Source organism: Acomys minous, assembly GCF_964271855.1.
Source record: "Acomys minous genome assembly, chromosome: 9".
Taxonomy (NCBI): domain Eukaryota; kingdom Metazoa; phylum Chordata; class Mammalia; order Rodentia; family Muridae; genus Acomys; species Acomys minous.
Window position 1 is genome coordinate 110017240 of NC_140490.1, and position 19450 is coordinate 110036689.

Sequence of the window (19450 nt, forward strand, 5' to 3'; positions counted from 1 at the left end):
GACTTCAGCGTTCAATTGTCCTAGTTCTGGTGTTTTCTTACATCGATAGTGATGCTGGTTAGGGGAATCATATGACACTGCCAATAAAACAAAAACGAAACATAATCTACAAAATGTGGCATTGTTATCAGTTGCATAATGAATAGAAGGAGGTTGATAAAAATAAAGCATTAAACATCCTATATAGGAACATAGAGACAGACAAACCCACGCTTATAGTTTTGTGAAAGGATTGAAACAGACTCTTAGTAGTTGTATAGGGTGAATATAGCAGGCATTATGTAAAAGGTACAGAAAATTTATTAAGAATTGGCCAATCATATCATCAATGAAAGCTCAAATTTCCCAGGCAGTTAAGACATTTCTATTAATTAGGTTTAGTCAATCAGAAAAGGATTAGAAAGAGGTTCATTGTCTTCCACGGGCAGCTTTCATTTGTTAAGGCAAGAATATAGACAGTGAATTGTGTAGCTAATGTTTGTCTATATTTTGTAGGTTTGGACCTGAAATGATAGAAGTCATACCTACTGTCAACCAGATCTCAGATGTCTTCTACCTGTCTGTTCCATGTCCCTATGAAACAAAGTTCTACCCTGCTCAAGAGAACCACAACCAGTATCTTTGGCTGATAGCTAACTTCAACATCAAGGTTAGATTCAGCAACTGATATTTTAGGAACTATTTGTTACAATAAGCAGTACCCAGAGTACCCTGGGACATTAATCAGAAACCAAATGATTAATCTGAATTACGGTTATAGGCAACTGAATCTGCTTGGCCCTCTGCAGTGTGGATGGGATGCAATTATGTCTCGTGCTAATGAGGACTGGTTTGTATATCATACAGCTCAGGCACCCCATAATGTTTAATAGCTCCAACTTTGTGCATGTATGTGTCTTTGTTTGACTGTGGTCCATGTCCTTCTTTGGTCTGTGGTTTCTTTCATCTATCCTCACAGCCTTCCATGCTTCAGACTGGGAATCTGGAGGGTTTGTTGTTGCCACCCCCCCTTTTTTCCCCTTCTAAACTTTTCTTTATACAGACAGTCTTGTATAGTTGTTTCTCTTAATGGAATTGCCTTAGACATCTGTATGCACTCCGCTTTGTTCCGGACTTTGTAGTAAGACCTGATGAAAGTGAGAAATGAAAGGCCTGGGGCCAGAATCCATAAAGGGAACTATATTTTCAAAGTATCAGTTTCTTTTTTCCACCTCTGTGGAAGAAACAGTCTTCGACCACAAAATAAAACAAAACACAAAAACAAGCAAACAAAAAAACCCCTGCACTAAGTGCTGCTGCTTCACCAAATTTAATTGTGATAAGTTGCGACAGGAGACAGACACTTTTGGACTTGAAAGTGGCAGCTGGTACCAGAACTACCATCTCCCTTCTCTGCTACCTTTGGATTCATTAACCTTCAGAAATCATTTGATTCATATGTCTCAAAGCAATCTTATTATCCCCTTAAGAGTCCAGCATCAGCAGCAGAAGATCAGCATGGCCAATAATTGTGTTACCCAATTAAGGCATCATTTAATAGAGGCCTAAAGTTTACTTCCAATCTCGGGTGCACATGGAGGCGCCCATCTCAACTAATGGGCACAGCATCTCTCTGCATAAAAATTTCCTAATCTTATTGATGCATCTTGTCACAATTCTTGTGCTCTTTGGAAAAATTAAATAGACGCTTCCATCACCGTAACACTTCATCTAGGGCTGCATGATTTTTATCCATGTTAAGAACACTACCAATTCTACTAATGTTTTACGTCATGAAGGCAGAAAACGTTGGAAGCCTAAAGAGCTTCAGCTTGCCATTTATCCTGTTTAGTGACATATTCTTAATCCGTTACCCAGGGTTTGTTTAGCTGCTTCGAACTCTACCCCTTCCACTTGTCTCCCATTTTTTATATGCAGATTCTATTAATGGTCAGTATTGAACAAACATATAATATAAGCAAATTGTTAGTTTAGTGAGATCCCTAGGCTTGACCTTAAGGCAGAAGCCAGAGTGCTCAGGGAGAAATGCTCTCCGTGGACCTCTGCACTTCCTCTCCTGGGAGTCACTTGTCATCTATCTCTCTGTCAGGTACTTGGGGGGTCAACAATGAGAATTTTCCACCATTTTGCCCCCCTCCTCTTTTTCAAATAGACCAAGAAACATCTTTAAATATGATTGTAAGAACTTTTTTCTAACAATGGAAAAATATGTGAAATGCCTTCATTATTTATATTTTTCCTTCCCATCTCATGGTTTTATTTTCACTGCCTTGGGAACTAAGCCTCAGCCTTGAAAATCCCAGACAAGTGCTATAACATCAAGCCCTTTCCATTTCTTCTTCTTCTTCTTCTTCTTCTTCTTCTTCTTCTTCTTCTTCTTCTTCTTCTTCTTCTTCTTTTTTAATTTTGAGAGGGAATCCAGGTAAGTTTGGTAAACGAACCTTGAGGTGACAATATTTTTGCTTCCATTTTCCAAGTTACCTGTAGCACAGGCCTGCATCATAATTATCTGCTACTGCCCCAGAGTCCCTTTGCTGTTTCCTGCGTTGGCTTTTCTCTGCACTTCATATTTATAACACTTTCACTGGGTATTATTCTAGTTTTGTATTTAATTATAATTCTCCTCTTGTGTCAGGCCTGCTTATAGGAGTACACTGACAATGGGCTCTCTGTCAGCTTCAACCCTTTTTCCTAACTCCTGAAACTCCCGAGCACTAGCAAGTAATCCAGATCCCCTGAACCTCCATTTTCTTAATAAAAAAGAGAGCAAAATAAATGCTTTCATAATTCGTATTTATTGGGAAAAGTAAATAAAACAAAGTCTGTGCAGGAAGACTATGCAGCGGTGTTGTTCTTATTTTGCCTAGTTACTGTTGAGGCAGAGAATGTTTTGTGTGTTCCAACGTGAAGAGGATGCTTGCACATAGCTGGAGTAAGCATCTGTTCATGGGAGATGATTTTTCAGATGCTGAGCAGGGACCAGTGCCCTGAAATATTCCTCGTCCTCCTGCTCACTGGCGCCTGAAGGCAATTCCCTGGAGGGTCATTATTTTGACTTAAGGTTTCTTGGTCCCTGTTAACATGCAAACGGGCCTGGGAGCACAGGCATATTTATGTCATCCCTATTTGCAGGAATATTTCAGTACGTTTTCTTGCACTTGGTTTCACTATTCAGTAAATAAGACCTTGAAAGACATGGGAGGCCTTGGGGCTAAGGTATATATCATAACACTGCTGAATTTCAGTGTGAATATTTGCTTCTGAAGTTTAGAATCCTCATTTTCTTCCGTCTTCTGATGATTTTTTAAAAATAGCTATATGTAGCAATTTAACCCTTTAGGCATTAGCTGATTTAGTGTGCCTACCAAGAGAGTTTAGTAGGAAACGATAGGCGTTCTACTATTTCTTTTAGCTGGGAAGTAACCATTAATTTCAGATGCCAAGCTGTGACAGACACAGTTCCAGTGGCATATGGCTTCTCGGAAGGCTTCCTTAACTTGAGAAACTGGCAGTTCTGAAGTCACCTCTAGCTCGTCACATGGCTGACTTTGCTGATAAGCTGTCGGAAAACTCCAGCAGGCTTTGCAATCATCAAAGCCTGTTTGACTCACATTAAGTCTTTGGTGTCACTACAAGCAACAGAGTTACTTTCTTCTCCTATCAGAAGTACCTAACATTTAGGGGCCATATTTGAATATTTTGCTTCCTATATACCAGAGTTCTCCCCCATCATTTCCACTGAGTATCAGGTCTCCAAATGCTCCTGAAGAGGCTCAAGACAGATTGCTCAACTCAGCTGGTGGGAATTGGGCTGCGAACGACCTCTCTCCTGAATTATTTTGCACAAGGGCCTAAAGAAACCTTTCTACTTTGTCAACTCACTTGAAGAGAAGATCTTTTTACAGCTGTGTGGCTCTCCAAGCCCCAGGGACTGAACCACACAATATGTTCAGTTTCTCTGTGCAAAATCCTTCTGAGAGGTAAAGATGCTACAAGCGTCACGTTGAGGACAGTCAAAATTGTAATGACACATGGCGTTTCTCAGAGGATAATTTGTAATCAGGTAAATATCCCTACCTCTGGAAACAAAATGTGTCTGTTCTCATTTGTACCAACTGTTTGTTTTGTAATTTGCTTCATGGTTAAGTACTATAATAAGGGACCAAATACTGAAGAGGGGAAAGTTCAGTCACTGTGCACATACAGCAGTCGGTATGATTCGTGTAATTACAATCTATATGCGTAGCTAAGTTTTGTTTGTTTTCCTAAAGAAAAAATCTACTTTGTCAGAGGCATAGTGGTTTAGGTAGCTTTGTAATCAGTCTTTTTTTTTAATGTACTTATTTTTTTCCTTTATTAATTTATTCTTGTTACATCTCAATGGTTATCCCATCCCTTGTATCCTCCCATTCTTCCCTCCCTCCCATTTTCCCCTTATTCCCCTCCCCTATGACTGTTCCTGAGGGGGATGAGTAATCAGTCTTATTATGGGTAGAGTAGATTACATACGATCTTATGACTAGATTTTAGAGCAGTAAATGTTTAGAAAAGAAGTGGTATTGGTGGAATAGGTACATTTGGGGGATTGCAAGGGTGAGACCCTTCCTTTGACTTTTCTGTGATAAAAGGTATTGTGGATAAATTTTGTAGATTCAGTAGACTTTAACCACCCTCATTTGAGCGTAGATGTAGCAACCAAACAGATTTGTCAGATATTTGAAATGATATTGAAGTAAAAATGTACATTACATTTTGATGTCGTATTTAGAAACAGTTATTTAATATATATTGATTTTTCTAGAATATTTAATCACTGATATGATTAGGCCTAAACAGATTTGCTTCTCAATTTCAATGTGTTCTTTTAAAAATTGTGGCAACCAAAACTTGTAAGAAAAAATAATGTGCATCCTCTTTTCCCAATGATTCATTTTTGTCTTTATCCATTGATTCTCGTGAGCTTCAGTTTCCATCTCCAAACATTATTGTGAATAGCACTTGTACCACAGAGGAATTGTGGGGATTGAGTGACTCTCTGAATGGTTGTTGAAGCACATATACGTTCACATGTGTTTTGTAATTTGTGAAATGTGCTGATAATCACAGTAATTATATTACCAGTTATAAGCTTTGGAGTACCCACTTCTCAGTATATTTCATAATATAATGGTAAAAGTATAATCAGCAGCCGCCATTGAATAAAAACAAAATGAGCCACAACATACAGTTAATTTTCTGACAATATTTTCATTTCCCATTATGTTTACACCTCTGAGTTTAAAAATCAGAGCTATTTTATGCATGTGCCTCCAAGTATGCTGATCTTGTGTGCTTTATTTTTTAAAACCTCACTGTAAACTGCAAAACCCAACAAGCCTACTCAAAACTGATTATGATATTCAAGTGGATTGTTTTCATTTCAATCATTTGCTTAAATAGTGCCTCTCTGATTATAAGACAGACTGAAAAATCAAACCCCTTAGCCCTACCATGGGTAAATGCATAGGAGAGAACATTTGCTTCCCTGCCTCTCACCTTCTTTCTTTTAGCACTGAGGATTGAACATAGGACTTCATGCCTATAAGGTATGTGCTCTACCACTGAGCTATATATATCCCCAGCCCAAGAAAGTCTTCTGAAGATGCTTGACTTATTATTAACTTTCCAATAGCTCACAAATCATCTACATTTAAGCAATCATCTACATCTATAAATGTTGTTTTTGCCTTGGATTAATTCATTTACCAAATGCTATGATTTTTTTTAAAACCTGATTAAAAAACTACTTAAAGAATAAGCATTTCTTTAGGCTCACAGTTCAAGGGTACTCTTGAGGCCATCAGGCTAGCTGGAGCACTAGGAGCTGGACACATGGCATTCACAGCCATGAAACAGAGAGAGAAGACACCAGCTAATGGAATAGCACTGCCCACATGTAGGTTAGGTCTCCCCAACAGCCCTCCCCCATCAACCTAATTAGAAACTCCATAATAAGCATTCCCAGGTTTCCATAGTGATTCTAAGCCCATCAAGCTGACGATCAAGAGTAATCGTCACCATTATGCTTCCTCAAAACAAAATTTTAATGTCTCATTAAAGTTGTAATAAGAAAGCACGAGGCTTCTTTATATTTTCTTCTTTTGCTAAAGCAACTCCTACTCCTCATTTCCCCCATTTTATTGTCCTCTCTTAAGCACCACTAGATTATAAGGTACTTACAACACACTCTATAATAAAAAGTATGATAAGCGGTACACACGTAAGTAAACACTGCTAATCCCAGAACATATGGGTCTAGGCTTATGTTGAAAAGGTGAAGGGTAATTTGCTCTGACTACATGGAAAAGAAACTCTTTGATCTTCTTGCTGGAAGCAGAGACTTTGTCTCTCTGTCTCTGTCCCTCCCTTCCTATTCCACCCTCTCACTTTGTTTCTTTGTCTTGGATACAGAGAGAAAAAACCACCCCCACAGAAACTGAGTCAGGGGACCCAGGCCAGTCCTCAATAGAAATGTTACTGTCAAGAAATAAGGTGCATCTATGAGAGCTGCACACCTTCTCTAAGAGCTGTGTTGTCTGGGGCAACTGACAATAACAGCAGCAACATAAATAACAACAAAAACCGAGGCAGTGAAAATTTAAAACAAGGGAGAAATCCGAGAAAAGAAGACTAACACATTTACATTCAAATGTTTTATCAATATGCATATTGTAAAATATATAATTCTTTTAAAAGTTTTATATCGTTACTGGTATATAAATATAATCATTTTAATGTGGCCAAGTAAATATTTTTAAATAGCTTATGTTTGAAAGATGCATGGGAATTAATTCTTTACGAGTTATAGAATACGAGCAAAGATACACAGATATTTTCTATAAATAGCCTATCTAAGGTCATCAGCTTTGTAAATTTGTGATTCTATTGCATAGCCAAGGTAATGACCCAATTTAGACACTGGTTTGCAGAATATCATGAAGAGAAGAGAACCATCTCAAATGGTACCAAAAAGTTCTAAGCAGGGCTGGAAAGGGGCTCAGCAGGTAAAGGCACCTGTTGCCAAGTGAAGACCTAGATCTCATTAGTAGAATACGAAAATTAACTCCTTTGAGTTGTCCTCTCACTTATATACATGTGCATTGGCATGTGCGTGCACGCGCACACACACACGCACACAGAAAGTACATAAAAGAATTAAAAGATGGAAGCAAAATCCGGAATCTGAGACACCTACAGGCTTGCATTCTAAAAGTGGGTTCAATGGCTTTTCACAGAAGTAGGTTAGGAAAACATTCCCATACCCCAACATAGATCCATGGAAACTGAATTTGATTTTTTAAACAATAACTTTAGGTGAATATTGGAATTTAAGAAGCATCGGTCTAGCAGCTCAATTCCTCTGACGGCTAACAGAATCTAGAATATGATGGGGCTGGTGGGGTGGCTCAGTAGTTAAGAGTACTTCCTGCTCTTGCCAAAACCGTGAGTTGGATTAACACCATCTGCATGGCAGTTTAGTCACTTTTTACTTCCGTTTTCCAGGCATCCAGTGTCCTCTTATGCTCTCTGTGGGCTCCTGCACACAAGTGATACATATTTACCCTCACACACATACACATAAATAGAAATAAATAATATAAAAAGAGAAATGTCATAATTAAAACACATGAGTCTTAAAAGGTGAAAATTATTATGATAATTATTCACAAGAGGTAACTATGTAGAAAACATACCCTTGTATACAGGCAATTAAGACAAACTGAACCAACTGGGCATTTGATGATACTAACAAATTAGATAGGAATAGCAATATTATAACTGGTAAATCACTTGCCAACTAAGTACAAGAAGGTCCTGGACTTGATATTCAGAACCACCAAAAAAGAGAGCAATAGAAGGAAAGGTTCATAAAAACTAATTATAGCCTTTGTTTTATAGTGAAAATACCGAAGTGTTCATTGATGTTTATGAAGTCAGAGACAGCTGTCAAGAGTTTCAGATAGAGAATAGTAATATAATGCGGGGTACAATAAATTAAGATTAGGCACCTTAATAGTTCTTTAAATGGGTCATGACCACATGGGGTTCATAATATGATTTCACAGGATTTTTACATATGACTAAAATATCTAATCATTAGATTTAAAAATATTTTTTATTAATTTATTCATATTACCCCTCAATTGTTATCCCATCCCTTCTATCCTCCCATTCCTCCCTCCCTCCCATTTTTCCCCTTACTCCCCTCCCCTATGACTGTGACTGAGGGGGGACCCCTATATATGCTCATAGGGTATCAAGTCTCTTCTTGGTAACCTGCTGTCCTTCCTCTGAGTGCCACCAGGTCTCCCCCTCCAGGGGACATGGTCAAATATGAGGCACCAGAGTACGTGTGAAAGTCAGACCCCACTCTCCACTCATCTGTGGAGAGTGTTCTGTCCATTGTCTAGATCTGGGTAGGGGTTTAATGATTACTGCACATATTGTCCTTGGCTGGTGCCATAGTTTGAGCAGGACCCCGGGGCCCAGATCTGCTCATCATATTGTTCTTCTTGTAGGTTTCTAGGACCCTTAAAAAATGAAATGAATTGTCTTGCTAAAGAACTGTAAATAGTCACTTAAAATTTCAGGTTAGTGAGGTTTGGTCCAAAATCTGCAGTTGGAATCATATCTTTTCTTCATCTTAGCTTCAAAATACCACCACTTTCCCCAGGACCAGTTCCAGTCTATCTATTGTGTGCTCTGATAAACACTATGAGAACCATCCTAGAAAAGAGAAGAAACAAATTGGTTGTAGACGTACATGTGTCATAGAAAAAAATGACATTTACAAGATTCTTTTTTTTTAATATGGGAAATTAATATATCATAGATTGTAGCTAATATTTCCTAGACAGAAATCAGCATCTAATGCTAGTGCTAGTGGAAGATCATGGACTATAAATTAAATGAGCATGTATAACAGGATGAAATAGCACTACCTCCCTCAGTGTTGCACCCCAGGCACCAGTACAGGGAATACTGAATACAGAATGAATGAGAAGTCTTTAACTCGGCAAACCATTAGCTCTCTCAATATAGTTTTAAGGTGCTTTTTTTTTTCCACAAAAGGTATTGTCAAAGCCTCTTGTTACTCTCTGCACTCTGATGTTAAGTCCCTATTGCTGCAGGCAACGCCTACATAATTATTTCAATGTGAAGAAGTTGAGCTGGTTGCATACTTAGAGTTTCTACCCCTACTGACTAGTGTTCATGGCACTAGAAGGCCCTTTGTAGGTTACAAGAGGAGAAAGATAAAGACAAAACCAGCTATAAAACCCTTTCATCTAGAGTAGTGACCTGGCTATAAGATACAGTGCCGCAACAGGGGTATAAAAGCTGTGGGAGTAACCAACCACTCTCTGGTTGGATTTAAAGGCTACTTAGGGTGCCGGAACTCATGCCTGACACTGCTCAGCTGCTAAAGGAGTATAGTAAGTCCTACTGACGCTCTGCTGTACTCATCGATTAGTGCCGCGATCAGCCATCATCAGAGACGCTTCCCCCCTGCAGCAGATGGGAACAAATACAGAGACCCACAACTGGACAACGTGCAGTGGAAAGATTAAGAGCCAATGGGAACTGAAAAGAGCAAAGAACCAAGGACATCTTGATACAATAGGAGGGATGTACATATGAACTCACAGAGACTATGGTAGAATATAGCGACTGCACAAGTCTAAGCCAAATAGGACTCCAGTACTTAAAGGGGAAATGGACACAAGCCCCATCCCTGGAGGCGAACTCCAATTGATAAATGTTTTCAAAGGAAAAATTGGTTTGCTCCAGTGGCGTCTTCTGGGTATACAACCACATTTAAGGGCAACCCTGTGCCCTGTAGAAGATTGCCAAGAGATAAGGAACTCGATAGTATTTTAGAAGTTTGTTTTTTGTTGTTGTTGTTGTTGTTGTTGTTGTTGTTGTTGTTGTTGTTGTTGTTTTTCCAGTCTGTATTGGTTTTATCTCTGCATGCTCTTCCTGGGCATTTTTTTTCACCCTCCTGGTCTTTTGTTTATATATTATGGTTTCACATTTTATGTTGTTGTGGGATTTCTGTGTGTGCAAATGTGTGTATCTTTTTGTCAATGTGTTTTTTTATGCTTTTTCTTTGGCTTTTTCTTTTTACCGTTCATTTTTAAAACTTCATCCTATTTATGTTTGTTTTTATTTAACCTTATTATTTTTTTGTCTTTTTCTTTTTTGATGCCTCTTTGTTTTCTAATGAGGGAGGGAGGAAGAAAGTGTGAGGACTGGGGCAGGGAGGGAGGTGTGGAGAATCTGGGAAGAGTTGGGGGAGGGAAAACTACGATCAAAATATATAATATGAAAATACAATCCATTTTTAAGAAAATAAAAACAAAAGGTATCCTTCACACTGATTTAATAGAGCCTTAAAACAAAACAAAGCAAACCAGTAACGGAGGGTGATGGGGATTAACTCACTGCAGGAAGTGTTTGCTGTGGAAGCATGAGGATCTGAGCTCAGCATCCTATAACCACATGGAAAAGTAAGAAGGGGAGCTGTGTCTTTACATTCAGCACTGAATGAAGGAGAGAGGAACGAAAGAGAGACGCTCTATGGCCAAGGAGGCTTGGAGAAGTGGCATAATCCGAGCTCAGTGAGACACCTGACTCAAAAAATAAGTTGGAGAAGATATCCCACGGTCAACTGCTTGACTCCACATGGGTTTGCATGAGTGAGGGTCAACTCCTCCATGTGCATACATACATCTACAATAGTATTAAAGCATGCTTACATAAATAGATAATAAATAAACATAGCAATAGTACAGTACGGAGGACAGTGGTCTAGTTCTATAAATAGTGATGATTATAACAAAAAGCTATGCTAGGTGACTAAGCAAAGAGCATCAGAATGCATGCGCTGGAATCAAATATGAGGACATTTTTGAATCACAACAACCTGACAGTGTGGCTATGGCTGGAAGGAAAGGTTGATGGATGAACCACATTCTACATAAACAAAAAATACTAAGCATATAATAGATAAATTTAACAGATTTCTATGCCTAGACACTCAATATAGCTTATTTAGAAGAAACAGAGATAGATTAAAAAATCAAACCCAGGAGAGAAAGTAAGCTAGGCTGTATCATGAATTTAACTTTCTGCCCTTCACTGTGGTTCCCGTGACGTCTTTTTCTCGTGTCTTCTTACTTGCAAAATGCTCCCGTTAGACTCTTTGTGTTTTTTGGTCATTCACCTCTTGTATCTTGGAGCCTAAAACCTCCCTGTAGCCTTATTTACTTCATAGCTTAGGTGCATTTTTCAACAGTATATTTGTAAATTCCTAACCATCCGTAATCCTGAGTGATGTGGAGGGGATCCCTCATGAAAAAAAAAATGAAAATATTTCCAGGTTTTGAAATGCCTAGTATTGCCGAACAATGTCTCAGTAGCATGTGTGTTAGTATCTCTACAGTCTGATTTGGTGATTTTAGCACTGATCTATTAAAATCCCTGAATGTGCCAAGCAGTTGTCCATAAGCAAGTATGCAGTAGCAATGGAACAAAAGTCTCCATCATCATTTGAGAAGCACACAGTCTCCACATTAAAAATAAATAATGCTTATGAGAAGAGCTATGAGGGACATAAAGCCAGGCAAGGTGAGTGGTGTGTGTGTGTGTGTGTGTGTGTGTGTGTGTCTGAGAACATTCCTGCCAGGGTACATGTGTGCTGCATCCTCATCTAAGGAGCTTCGGTGGTGAAATCTCTCATCAGTTTCTTTCTCTGGGCATCTCTTATATCCACATTATAAAATATTCAATCAGTCTATGGCTTCTGTTTTTTTCCTACATCATTTCCTTGTCAGTTATAAATGGCTCCTGCAACTTGCACTCTTCTTACTTTGCTAAAGGTGATCAGTTTTGATTTCCTCAGAGTTGTATTCTGGGCACACAGAAAGATTTCCAACAAGTAAAAATGCAAAAGTGACTCTCTCCTAACCAATTCAAGAAGTTTTGTTGTTTTGTTTTGTTTTGTTTTGTTTCCCTCTGGTTCAGCTATTAAATGCCTTCCACCATTTTAAATCACCCAAGATAAATCCAGTTTTACTTTTTTTTTTTGATTCCTAGCTACTTAAATCAGTTTTTAAATTTTAAAATCTTTTATACCATTTACTACCAATACGTGGAGTAGTCAAACTGCTTTCTGCTAAGGAGCACTGATCCCATTGGGGGTGTAAAGACAACTAGCTTCAAGGAAAGAGCTCATTGTCTCTACCTTTAGTTCCTACGTCTCCTCTTAGTATGGATGAGCTGTGTCCTCCTGCACGCAGGCGTGCGAACCTCTCAGGGAGCATCCCTCTATGGTAGCTTTCTTTCATTCTTTCATTCTTTCATTCTGGATCTCTGCCTTCACATCTTAAATCAATACTTTTATAAAATACCCTTGCCCAAGTGATCTTGTTTGCCTTTTTATTTTAAAGTGGAGGGAAGATATACAGGCAAACTAAGCAGTTCCTGCTTCCAAAGGGCCATGGGATAAGAATGGGACGGGGAGGGGACTTCCAGGCTTCTCTCAGGCTAGCCACCAAATGAGAGAAGAGTGAGACTGTTTCCATGGACACTACGGATTCTGGCCCATTGTATAGGAGGTTGGCTTATGAGCATATAGACTGGGAATCATCCAGATTTCTGTTCTCAGCTTGTCTTGAAAGTGTGCAAAGGGAATGGGTGGGACGTGCTACTCCTTTCAACCTGCCTTTCTCCTCCACTTCCTCTTTACTTTGAGGGTACATCAAACCCTGATGGAATTGGGAATTATGATTTTTGCCTTAGGGAATTAGCAATTGCAGTATCAATTTTTCTTTGTAACTTTCAGCTGCCCACAGGACTTGGCCTGTCTGCAAATAACCTGCCCCTTGCCAGGAGAAAGGGTTACTGGCCCAGCTCCTGTATCTTCGTGCTTATGTTCATGTTTCTTTACTTTTCCTCTAGTCTCTCTGTACGTTGTGAAATGTCAAGTGGACTGAGAGTGCTTCTCCCAGTTTGGGCCCAAACTGAAAATAAACCAAACTCTTAATTTGTATATGTATTTTTTCCTAATGCGGAGAAACCTTTAGGCCTACCCTTGGGCCTTACAGTCACAGGCTTTGGTAAGAAATACGCTCTGTAGCTGGGCGTGGTGGCACACGCCTTTAATACCAGCACTCGGGAGGCAGAGGCAGGAGGATCGCTGTGAGTTCGAGGCCAGCCTAGTCAGCCAAGGCTATGCAGAGAAACCCTGTCTCAAAAAAAAAAAAAAAAAAAAAAGAAAGAAAAAAGAAAAAAGATATACACTCTATGCCTTGAAGCCATGGTTTGTCACTAGGATGAAGGTCAGGCACCTAGGAAGGCGTGTAAGTGTCTGAAGCAGGCTCCTTGTACCCACTGGGAGTGAGAAGGTGGAGCTACAGGGAGAGCTTGAATATAAGGAGGAGTGGCTGAAATGAAAGCACACACTCCAATAACTCAGGCCACCATGACAGGAGAGGAAACACTCTGTGCTTTTCACTTGGCCACAGCTTGTCGTTTCAGGCTGAGTCTCCTGGTGATGAGATTGTCTGAGTATTTCAGGAAAACAATCGGTGTAAGCTTTGGGGAGATAAGAGTCTGGGAACTAGTATATAGTGGGCATTTCAAAGATGTGGACCCGTTATTTCGAACCCCTATCCTACTCTTTTCTTCTACTTCTGTTTCATTGGTTCTGCAATATCGGACAGATGATCTCTAATTCAAATGAAATCCTTCCTTTCACCAATTCAGATCTTCATTCCCAAAACAAAACAAAACAAAACAAGAAAACAAAACAAACAACCCATCCCCGCAAAAAACAAAAACAAAAACAAAACAAAACAAAACCCCAAAAAACCATCAAATGGAAAATTACTAATCAGTCTTTTACATAGAGACGTTTTATAAATCCATTTGCATAGGACTCACTCTGGCCTCTACCTTATTGCAAATTTGTAGTCAAGCACTATTAGAAATATAGATTTCTGCTAACAAGTCAGTTGTATGCAACAGAGAAAATAGAATTGTGTCTACTCATTGCTTAACTAACTCAGCTTTCCTCATTGGTGATGGGCTAGAAGCCAAACATTTTGAGATGTAAAAGGTTTAAGATATATATATATATATATATATATATATATATATATATATATATATATATAAGGTGGTTTTCTTCTACCCAACAACAGCTACACAAGAAGATTCATTATGTTCTTGCCAACTTTGTTGACCTTCCCGTTTTATGTGTTGGGGAGTTGGGGAAAGAGGATAAAAGACGTCTGATTTGCAGATGCAAGAAAGCTTCTTGGGGATGGTGAAAGTGACGTGTTTCTTACCCGACATGGCTCATGAAGCCATGTGTTTCCCCTTCCTCTCTATTTCCTTCCACCAGCCTTCAGATGGTTCCCTTGTTATGCCTAGAAAATCTTTTTTTTTTCCTTTGTACTTGGTGAGAGGTAAATTTGTCACAGAGCATTCTCTTCTCTGGGTGAGGTCTGGGTGAAACTATCCATGGGATCTCCTGCCCATTGCACACTAAACTTGACATTCCTGAGGGGACCGCATGTGAGGGCAGGGGAGGGAGAAGGTGCAGGGTTCACGGGAATCACTCCTACATCCTGTGGTCACCGTGTTTGCAAGAGCAGTTTCTGACTATACGCATCTATTTGTCCACTTCACAGTAATGAAGACACACGGAGGGTTCAAGGCTTAAATAAAATCATCAGTGAGGATTAGTTTCATCTTAATTTCCCAAACATTTTTCAAATGGGCTTTGCACTCATCTATTTAGTATTTCTCTATCTGTTGAAAAAAAAAAAACACCTATTTTTTTCCTTTACTTATTCACCAGTGATTTTCATGCACGAAAGCCAAATACTTTTGTTTCAAACTGTTTTTCTTACAGTTTGAGACCTGAAACCCTCTAGGAGCTGCGATTCAAACTGGCAGCATTTTCATAGATGAATTGCAAAGAAGCCAGCCAGGTTCTATTCGCCTATTGTTTTAGGAAGAAAGGTGTTTATGATGCATACCAACAGGAAGTCGCAGTCAGTAGCTCTGTTTAACATCTGTCAGTTGATTGGTACTGCAGTAGGGGGGATTGGCAGCCTTCTGACATTTAAGCAGGAGTCACTATGATTGTCAAAACCAGCTTTCAGGCTAAGATAATGTCCCATGCAACTGGGGTGGCACAAGCTGTACAAATCCGACGGGACTTTCCTTTTTTCCTCCTGTATTATTATTTTTCTTTCAGGATCAATCTGAGATGCTTTGTCTATTAAGTTTGAAATTTTCCATTGCCCTTTGTTCTGTTTTTGTAAGTATCCCAATATTATGCATAATTGTGGTATATTTCATTTTCAAAGGATATAATCTTTTGGTGGGGGAAACGAAAATAATAGGATAGATTTTCTATTCTGCTTTTCTATGTCTATTCTAGTTTCTATGTCTAGGCATTTCATTTTCAGGTCTGGCATGAAAATATGCACAGAAATGATATCTTCATTTGATTTAACTTAAAAGTTGTTTTAGAGTAGCTTGCATCTTAAACCTTTGTGTTTGAGAGTCCATGAAATTTTATCATATTTGAGTACCAAATGAAATAATCCATTTCATGGTTTCTGATTAAAATGATCAACACCCACGTTCCCACAGGCAGCTTTTAATTGAAGATTAATTTGTAAAAGACAGAACACACATCAGCTCATTCCGATCAAAGACAGAGAAGGAAAACACTCTGAAATGCTAAACTGTCAATAGGTTGGAATTGTTTCAGATTAAAACAATAACATCTTGTCATTTAGTCAATTTATATAAAAAGAAAGTTACCAAGAATGATCTGTAAATCACTTAACAAAATGTGTATGTAACTGAAAACATTTTGTTGGCCGTAAATTTTAGGGATGTTATAGTTTACCTTAACCCATTTAATTGGGACAACCAATAAACGTATGTGGGAAGGTTTTTTTGTTTTTTGTTTTTCTGTTAGTTTGTGTGTGTGTGTGTGTTCATTCATGTTGAATGTGTGCACTTGTGTGGGTGGGTATATGTCCAGGTGTGTGTACATCCATCAGAGTTTAATGTCACATGCCTTTTTTGATTGTTTCCTACCTTATTGTTTGAAACAGTTTCAATCATTTATTAAATCATCTAGACCTGCTAGTCAAAGAGCTCCAGGGATCTGCCTGTCTCCAACACCCCAAAACTGGGTTTACAGACACTTGGCATCCAGCCAGACTTTATGCTGCTCTGAGAATCTGAGTTCATCATGGTCCTCATGCATGCCAGCAAAACCTTTCCTGACTTAGTTATCTATGGCGATCCCAGCCTGTGGTTTTAGAAACATGAATTATGCATAGTCGCGGCCAAGCCATACATTCTAGTAGAAAACATACATAATTAGAAATCACCAAGGAAATTATCTTTAGAAAATGATTTTCTTGAAAAGATCCAAACAGGGCTCAACGTTTTTCTGTGCCATTCTTACTTTACAAAAAAATCAAAATATCAGACTTGTACAACACCCACAATGAACATGTACATGTCCTCAGCTCCAAACACCTAGTAGTTTCTTCTCCCAAAAGACCAACTGTGGTCCTTATCTTCAGTCTCTTTGCCTTATGAGTCAGTGTTCTCATTTGCACTAACCTTGGTGGCCTGTTGCTTGGTGACAGCTGTCCTCAGGATCCATCTGGTTCTGCCTCCCAACATGAACTGAGCAAGTTTTAGAGGGAGACACCGACCAATTCCCCATGCTTGATTTGTCTTCATTCTTAATTCTTCTCAGTGCTAAAGCTCACTTCCTCAATACATGTACTTTTTAAATTTTAAAATTACACTGTGTATGTGTGTGTGTGTGTGTGTGTGTGTGTGTATGTGTGTGTGTGAACATGCATATGGAGATCAGAGGACAATATATAGAGGTCAGTTCTCTACTTCCACCATGAGGGTCCCAGGCAGCTAGTAAACTCAGGTTGTCAGGTTTGATGGCCAGTTTCAATGTCCACAGGGCCACTTCAGTGTCCTTTATTATTCACATATTTGCACAGTCTCTAGGCCACTCCCTATCATAAATTCTTGATTTTTTTTTCCAATTCCACCTGTTTATCTCTTATGACATTATTCAATTTTGGTATCGTATCACACCAATCATTAACAATAACACTTCTTGTGAGTACTTTGAGCACTCAGCGCCTATTTTATCTGAGTCTCCCTCTATATGAGCCTGAGGACAATCTTGAATCTTGAACTGAAGCATATGTTGTATTTACCGCTCAAAGTGTCTTCATTACAGAGAAGGCAAAGGCTCCAACTCTAGATATCTACCACTTTACATGCAGCACTTAGCCTTTTTACATGAAATCACCTACCTCATTGTTTACTCATTTCCTTGTTTGGGTTTTTTTTTTTTATTTTAATCATTTTACTCTTTACCCTTTTTCCGATGCCCATGCTCTGTACCACATGCCTACACCATTCCATTGCGTTCCCATGTATACAAATGCAACCCGCACTTTAAGCTTATACAAGGGCTCCCTTATTCATATAAACACTCCCAGCACTCTTCTATGCAATGGAAGGTTATTAGCGGACATATAATTCCTGTATTTCCAGTGTGTATGGCACTTGTTGAGAAAATATCGAATATAATAGTGAGTCATGAAGGGGGAAGACAGGACTAACTTGCACCAGTCACTTCCAGGTACATTGCAAATGCTCTGGACCAGCACTGTCAACCTTTGGAGGTTGAATGACCCTTTCACATGGGTCATCTAAAACCATATCATCAGATATTAACATTGTAATTCAAAACAGTAGCAATATTAAAAGTATGAGGTAACAAAAAATATAAGTTTATGGTTGGGGTCACCACAGCAGGAGAAACTATATTAAGGGGATCATGGCATTAGGAAGGTTGAGAACCACTGCTCTAGATATCCTGTAAAATCAAGATGCATACCCTCTAAACTACAGGGGAGAGTGGCCTTGGCAAGATCAACTATCCTGCCCATCAGCTAGTGATCAGTATCTTAATCTTTATGAACCTGATGGTTCCTACTATGTTCATATGTAATGGAAACTATGTCAGCCATCTTGTTCTCCATTGAATTCTTACTGTATTTTGTTTTGTGGCATTTATCATTAATAGCATTGGTGGGATTTTTATATTTATTTAAAAATGTTATATGAGTGCCTAGAAATGCTACATTGAAGTATTTAGAAATAAAATCATTTACATGTTTAAAAAAACCGGACAAAACAGAAAACAGCAGCAACAGCTTCCCTTTAAGGAATTGATAATCTGTTATGGGTTAAAAAACAAAGAAAAGTAAGGGGAATTGACCAGTTAATGTAATAAAGGTTCTGTTGGATGGATGCCCCTGTTCTGCAATGGCAAACCCCTCTTGGTCTCCAGTATCTTTGTTTCTTTGTAATGTTTTACCTTGCTGCAAGACTTAATCTCCCCATGTCTGACTATGCTTTGGCTTGACAGAGACGAGTAGGGGCTTCTAATTGTCCTGTAGAGAGGAGAGCATTTCTCTAGTGTAAGACTGAATGCAATGTTAAACTATGCCTGGCACAGGCATGGGAGATGCACAGCTGGTGATGTTCCTGATGCTCAAGGATGACAACATGAGTTTCGATTCAGCAGGACCTATGTAAAAAAGTCTGAGCATGGTGACGCTTGTCTGTAGCCCCAGCAATGGACCTAAAGTGGGAATTGGCTATGGCAGACAGCTCCCCAGAGCTGGACAGCTGCCATCTGGCCAGCTTCATTAGGCAACCAGTTAGTGCTGGGTTCAGTGAGAGACTCTGTCTCAAAAGATAAGGAGGACTGTGCTAATAGAAGAGTGAGGAAGACACCAGGCATGGACCTCTGGGCTTCGAATCCACATATGTGAATGTATTCTGGCATATATGAATGTAAGAGCACACACAATATGCACATGCATACATACATGCACACACACACACACACACACAAACATAACTAGCAAGACAAGAGGAAAAGCTACATTCCAGGGAGAAAAACCATTTTCAACCCAGAATCATGAAAGAACAGATCAGATTCAATGAGGAACCTAAAAAGCTGGGCACTCACTGGAAAATGGAACCGGAAAGGGAGCCAAATCATTTTATGTCATCCTCAGGCACCTGATCCTGGGAGCCCTAAAATATAGATGCTCTGGCACCACCCAAGACTCATTAAAGCGGGCCTCTGGGGAGCGGAGTGCAGAGGAAGGTCAGGGCGGTGGAGCTTTTGAAAAAGCTCACCAGTGTGATTCTAATGTGCAGTCATGGTTAAGAATCGGCGCTGCAGGCATAAGGGAATCAGATAGGTTTAGGAAGCAAAAGCCACGAGGAAATGTGTACTTCAGACAAAGCATTCTGGCAG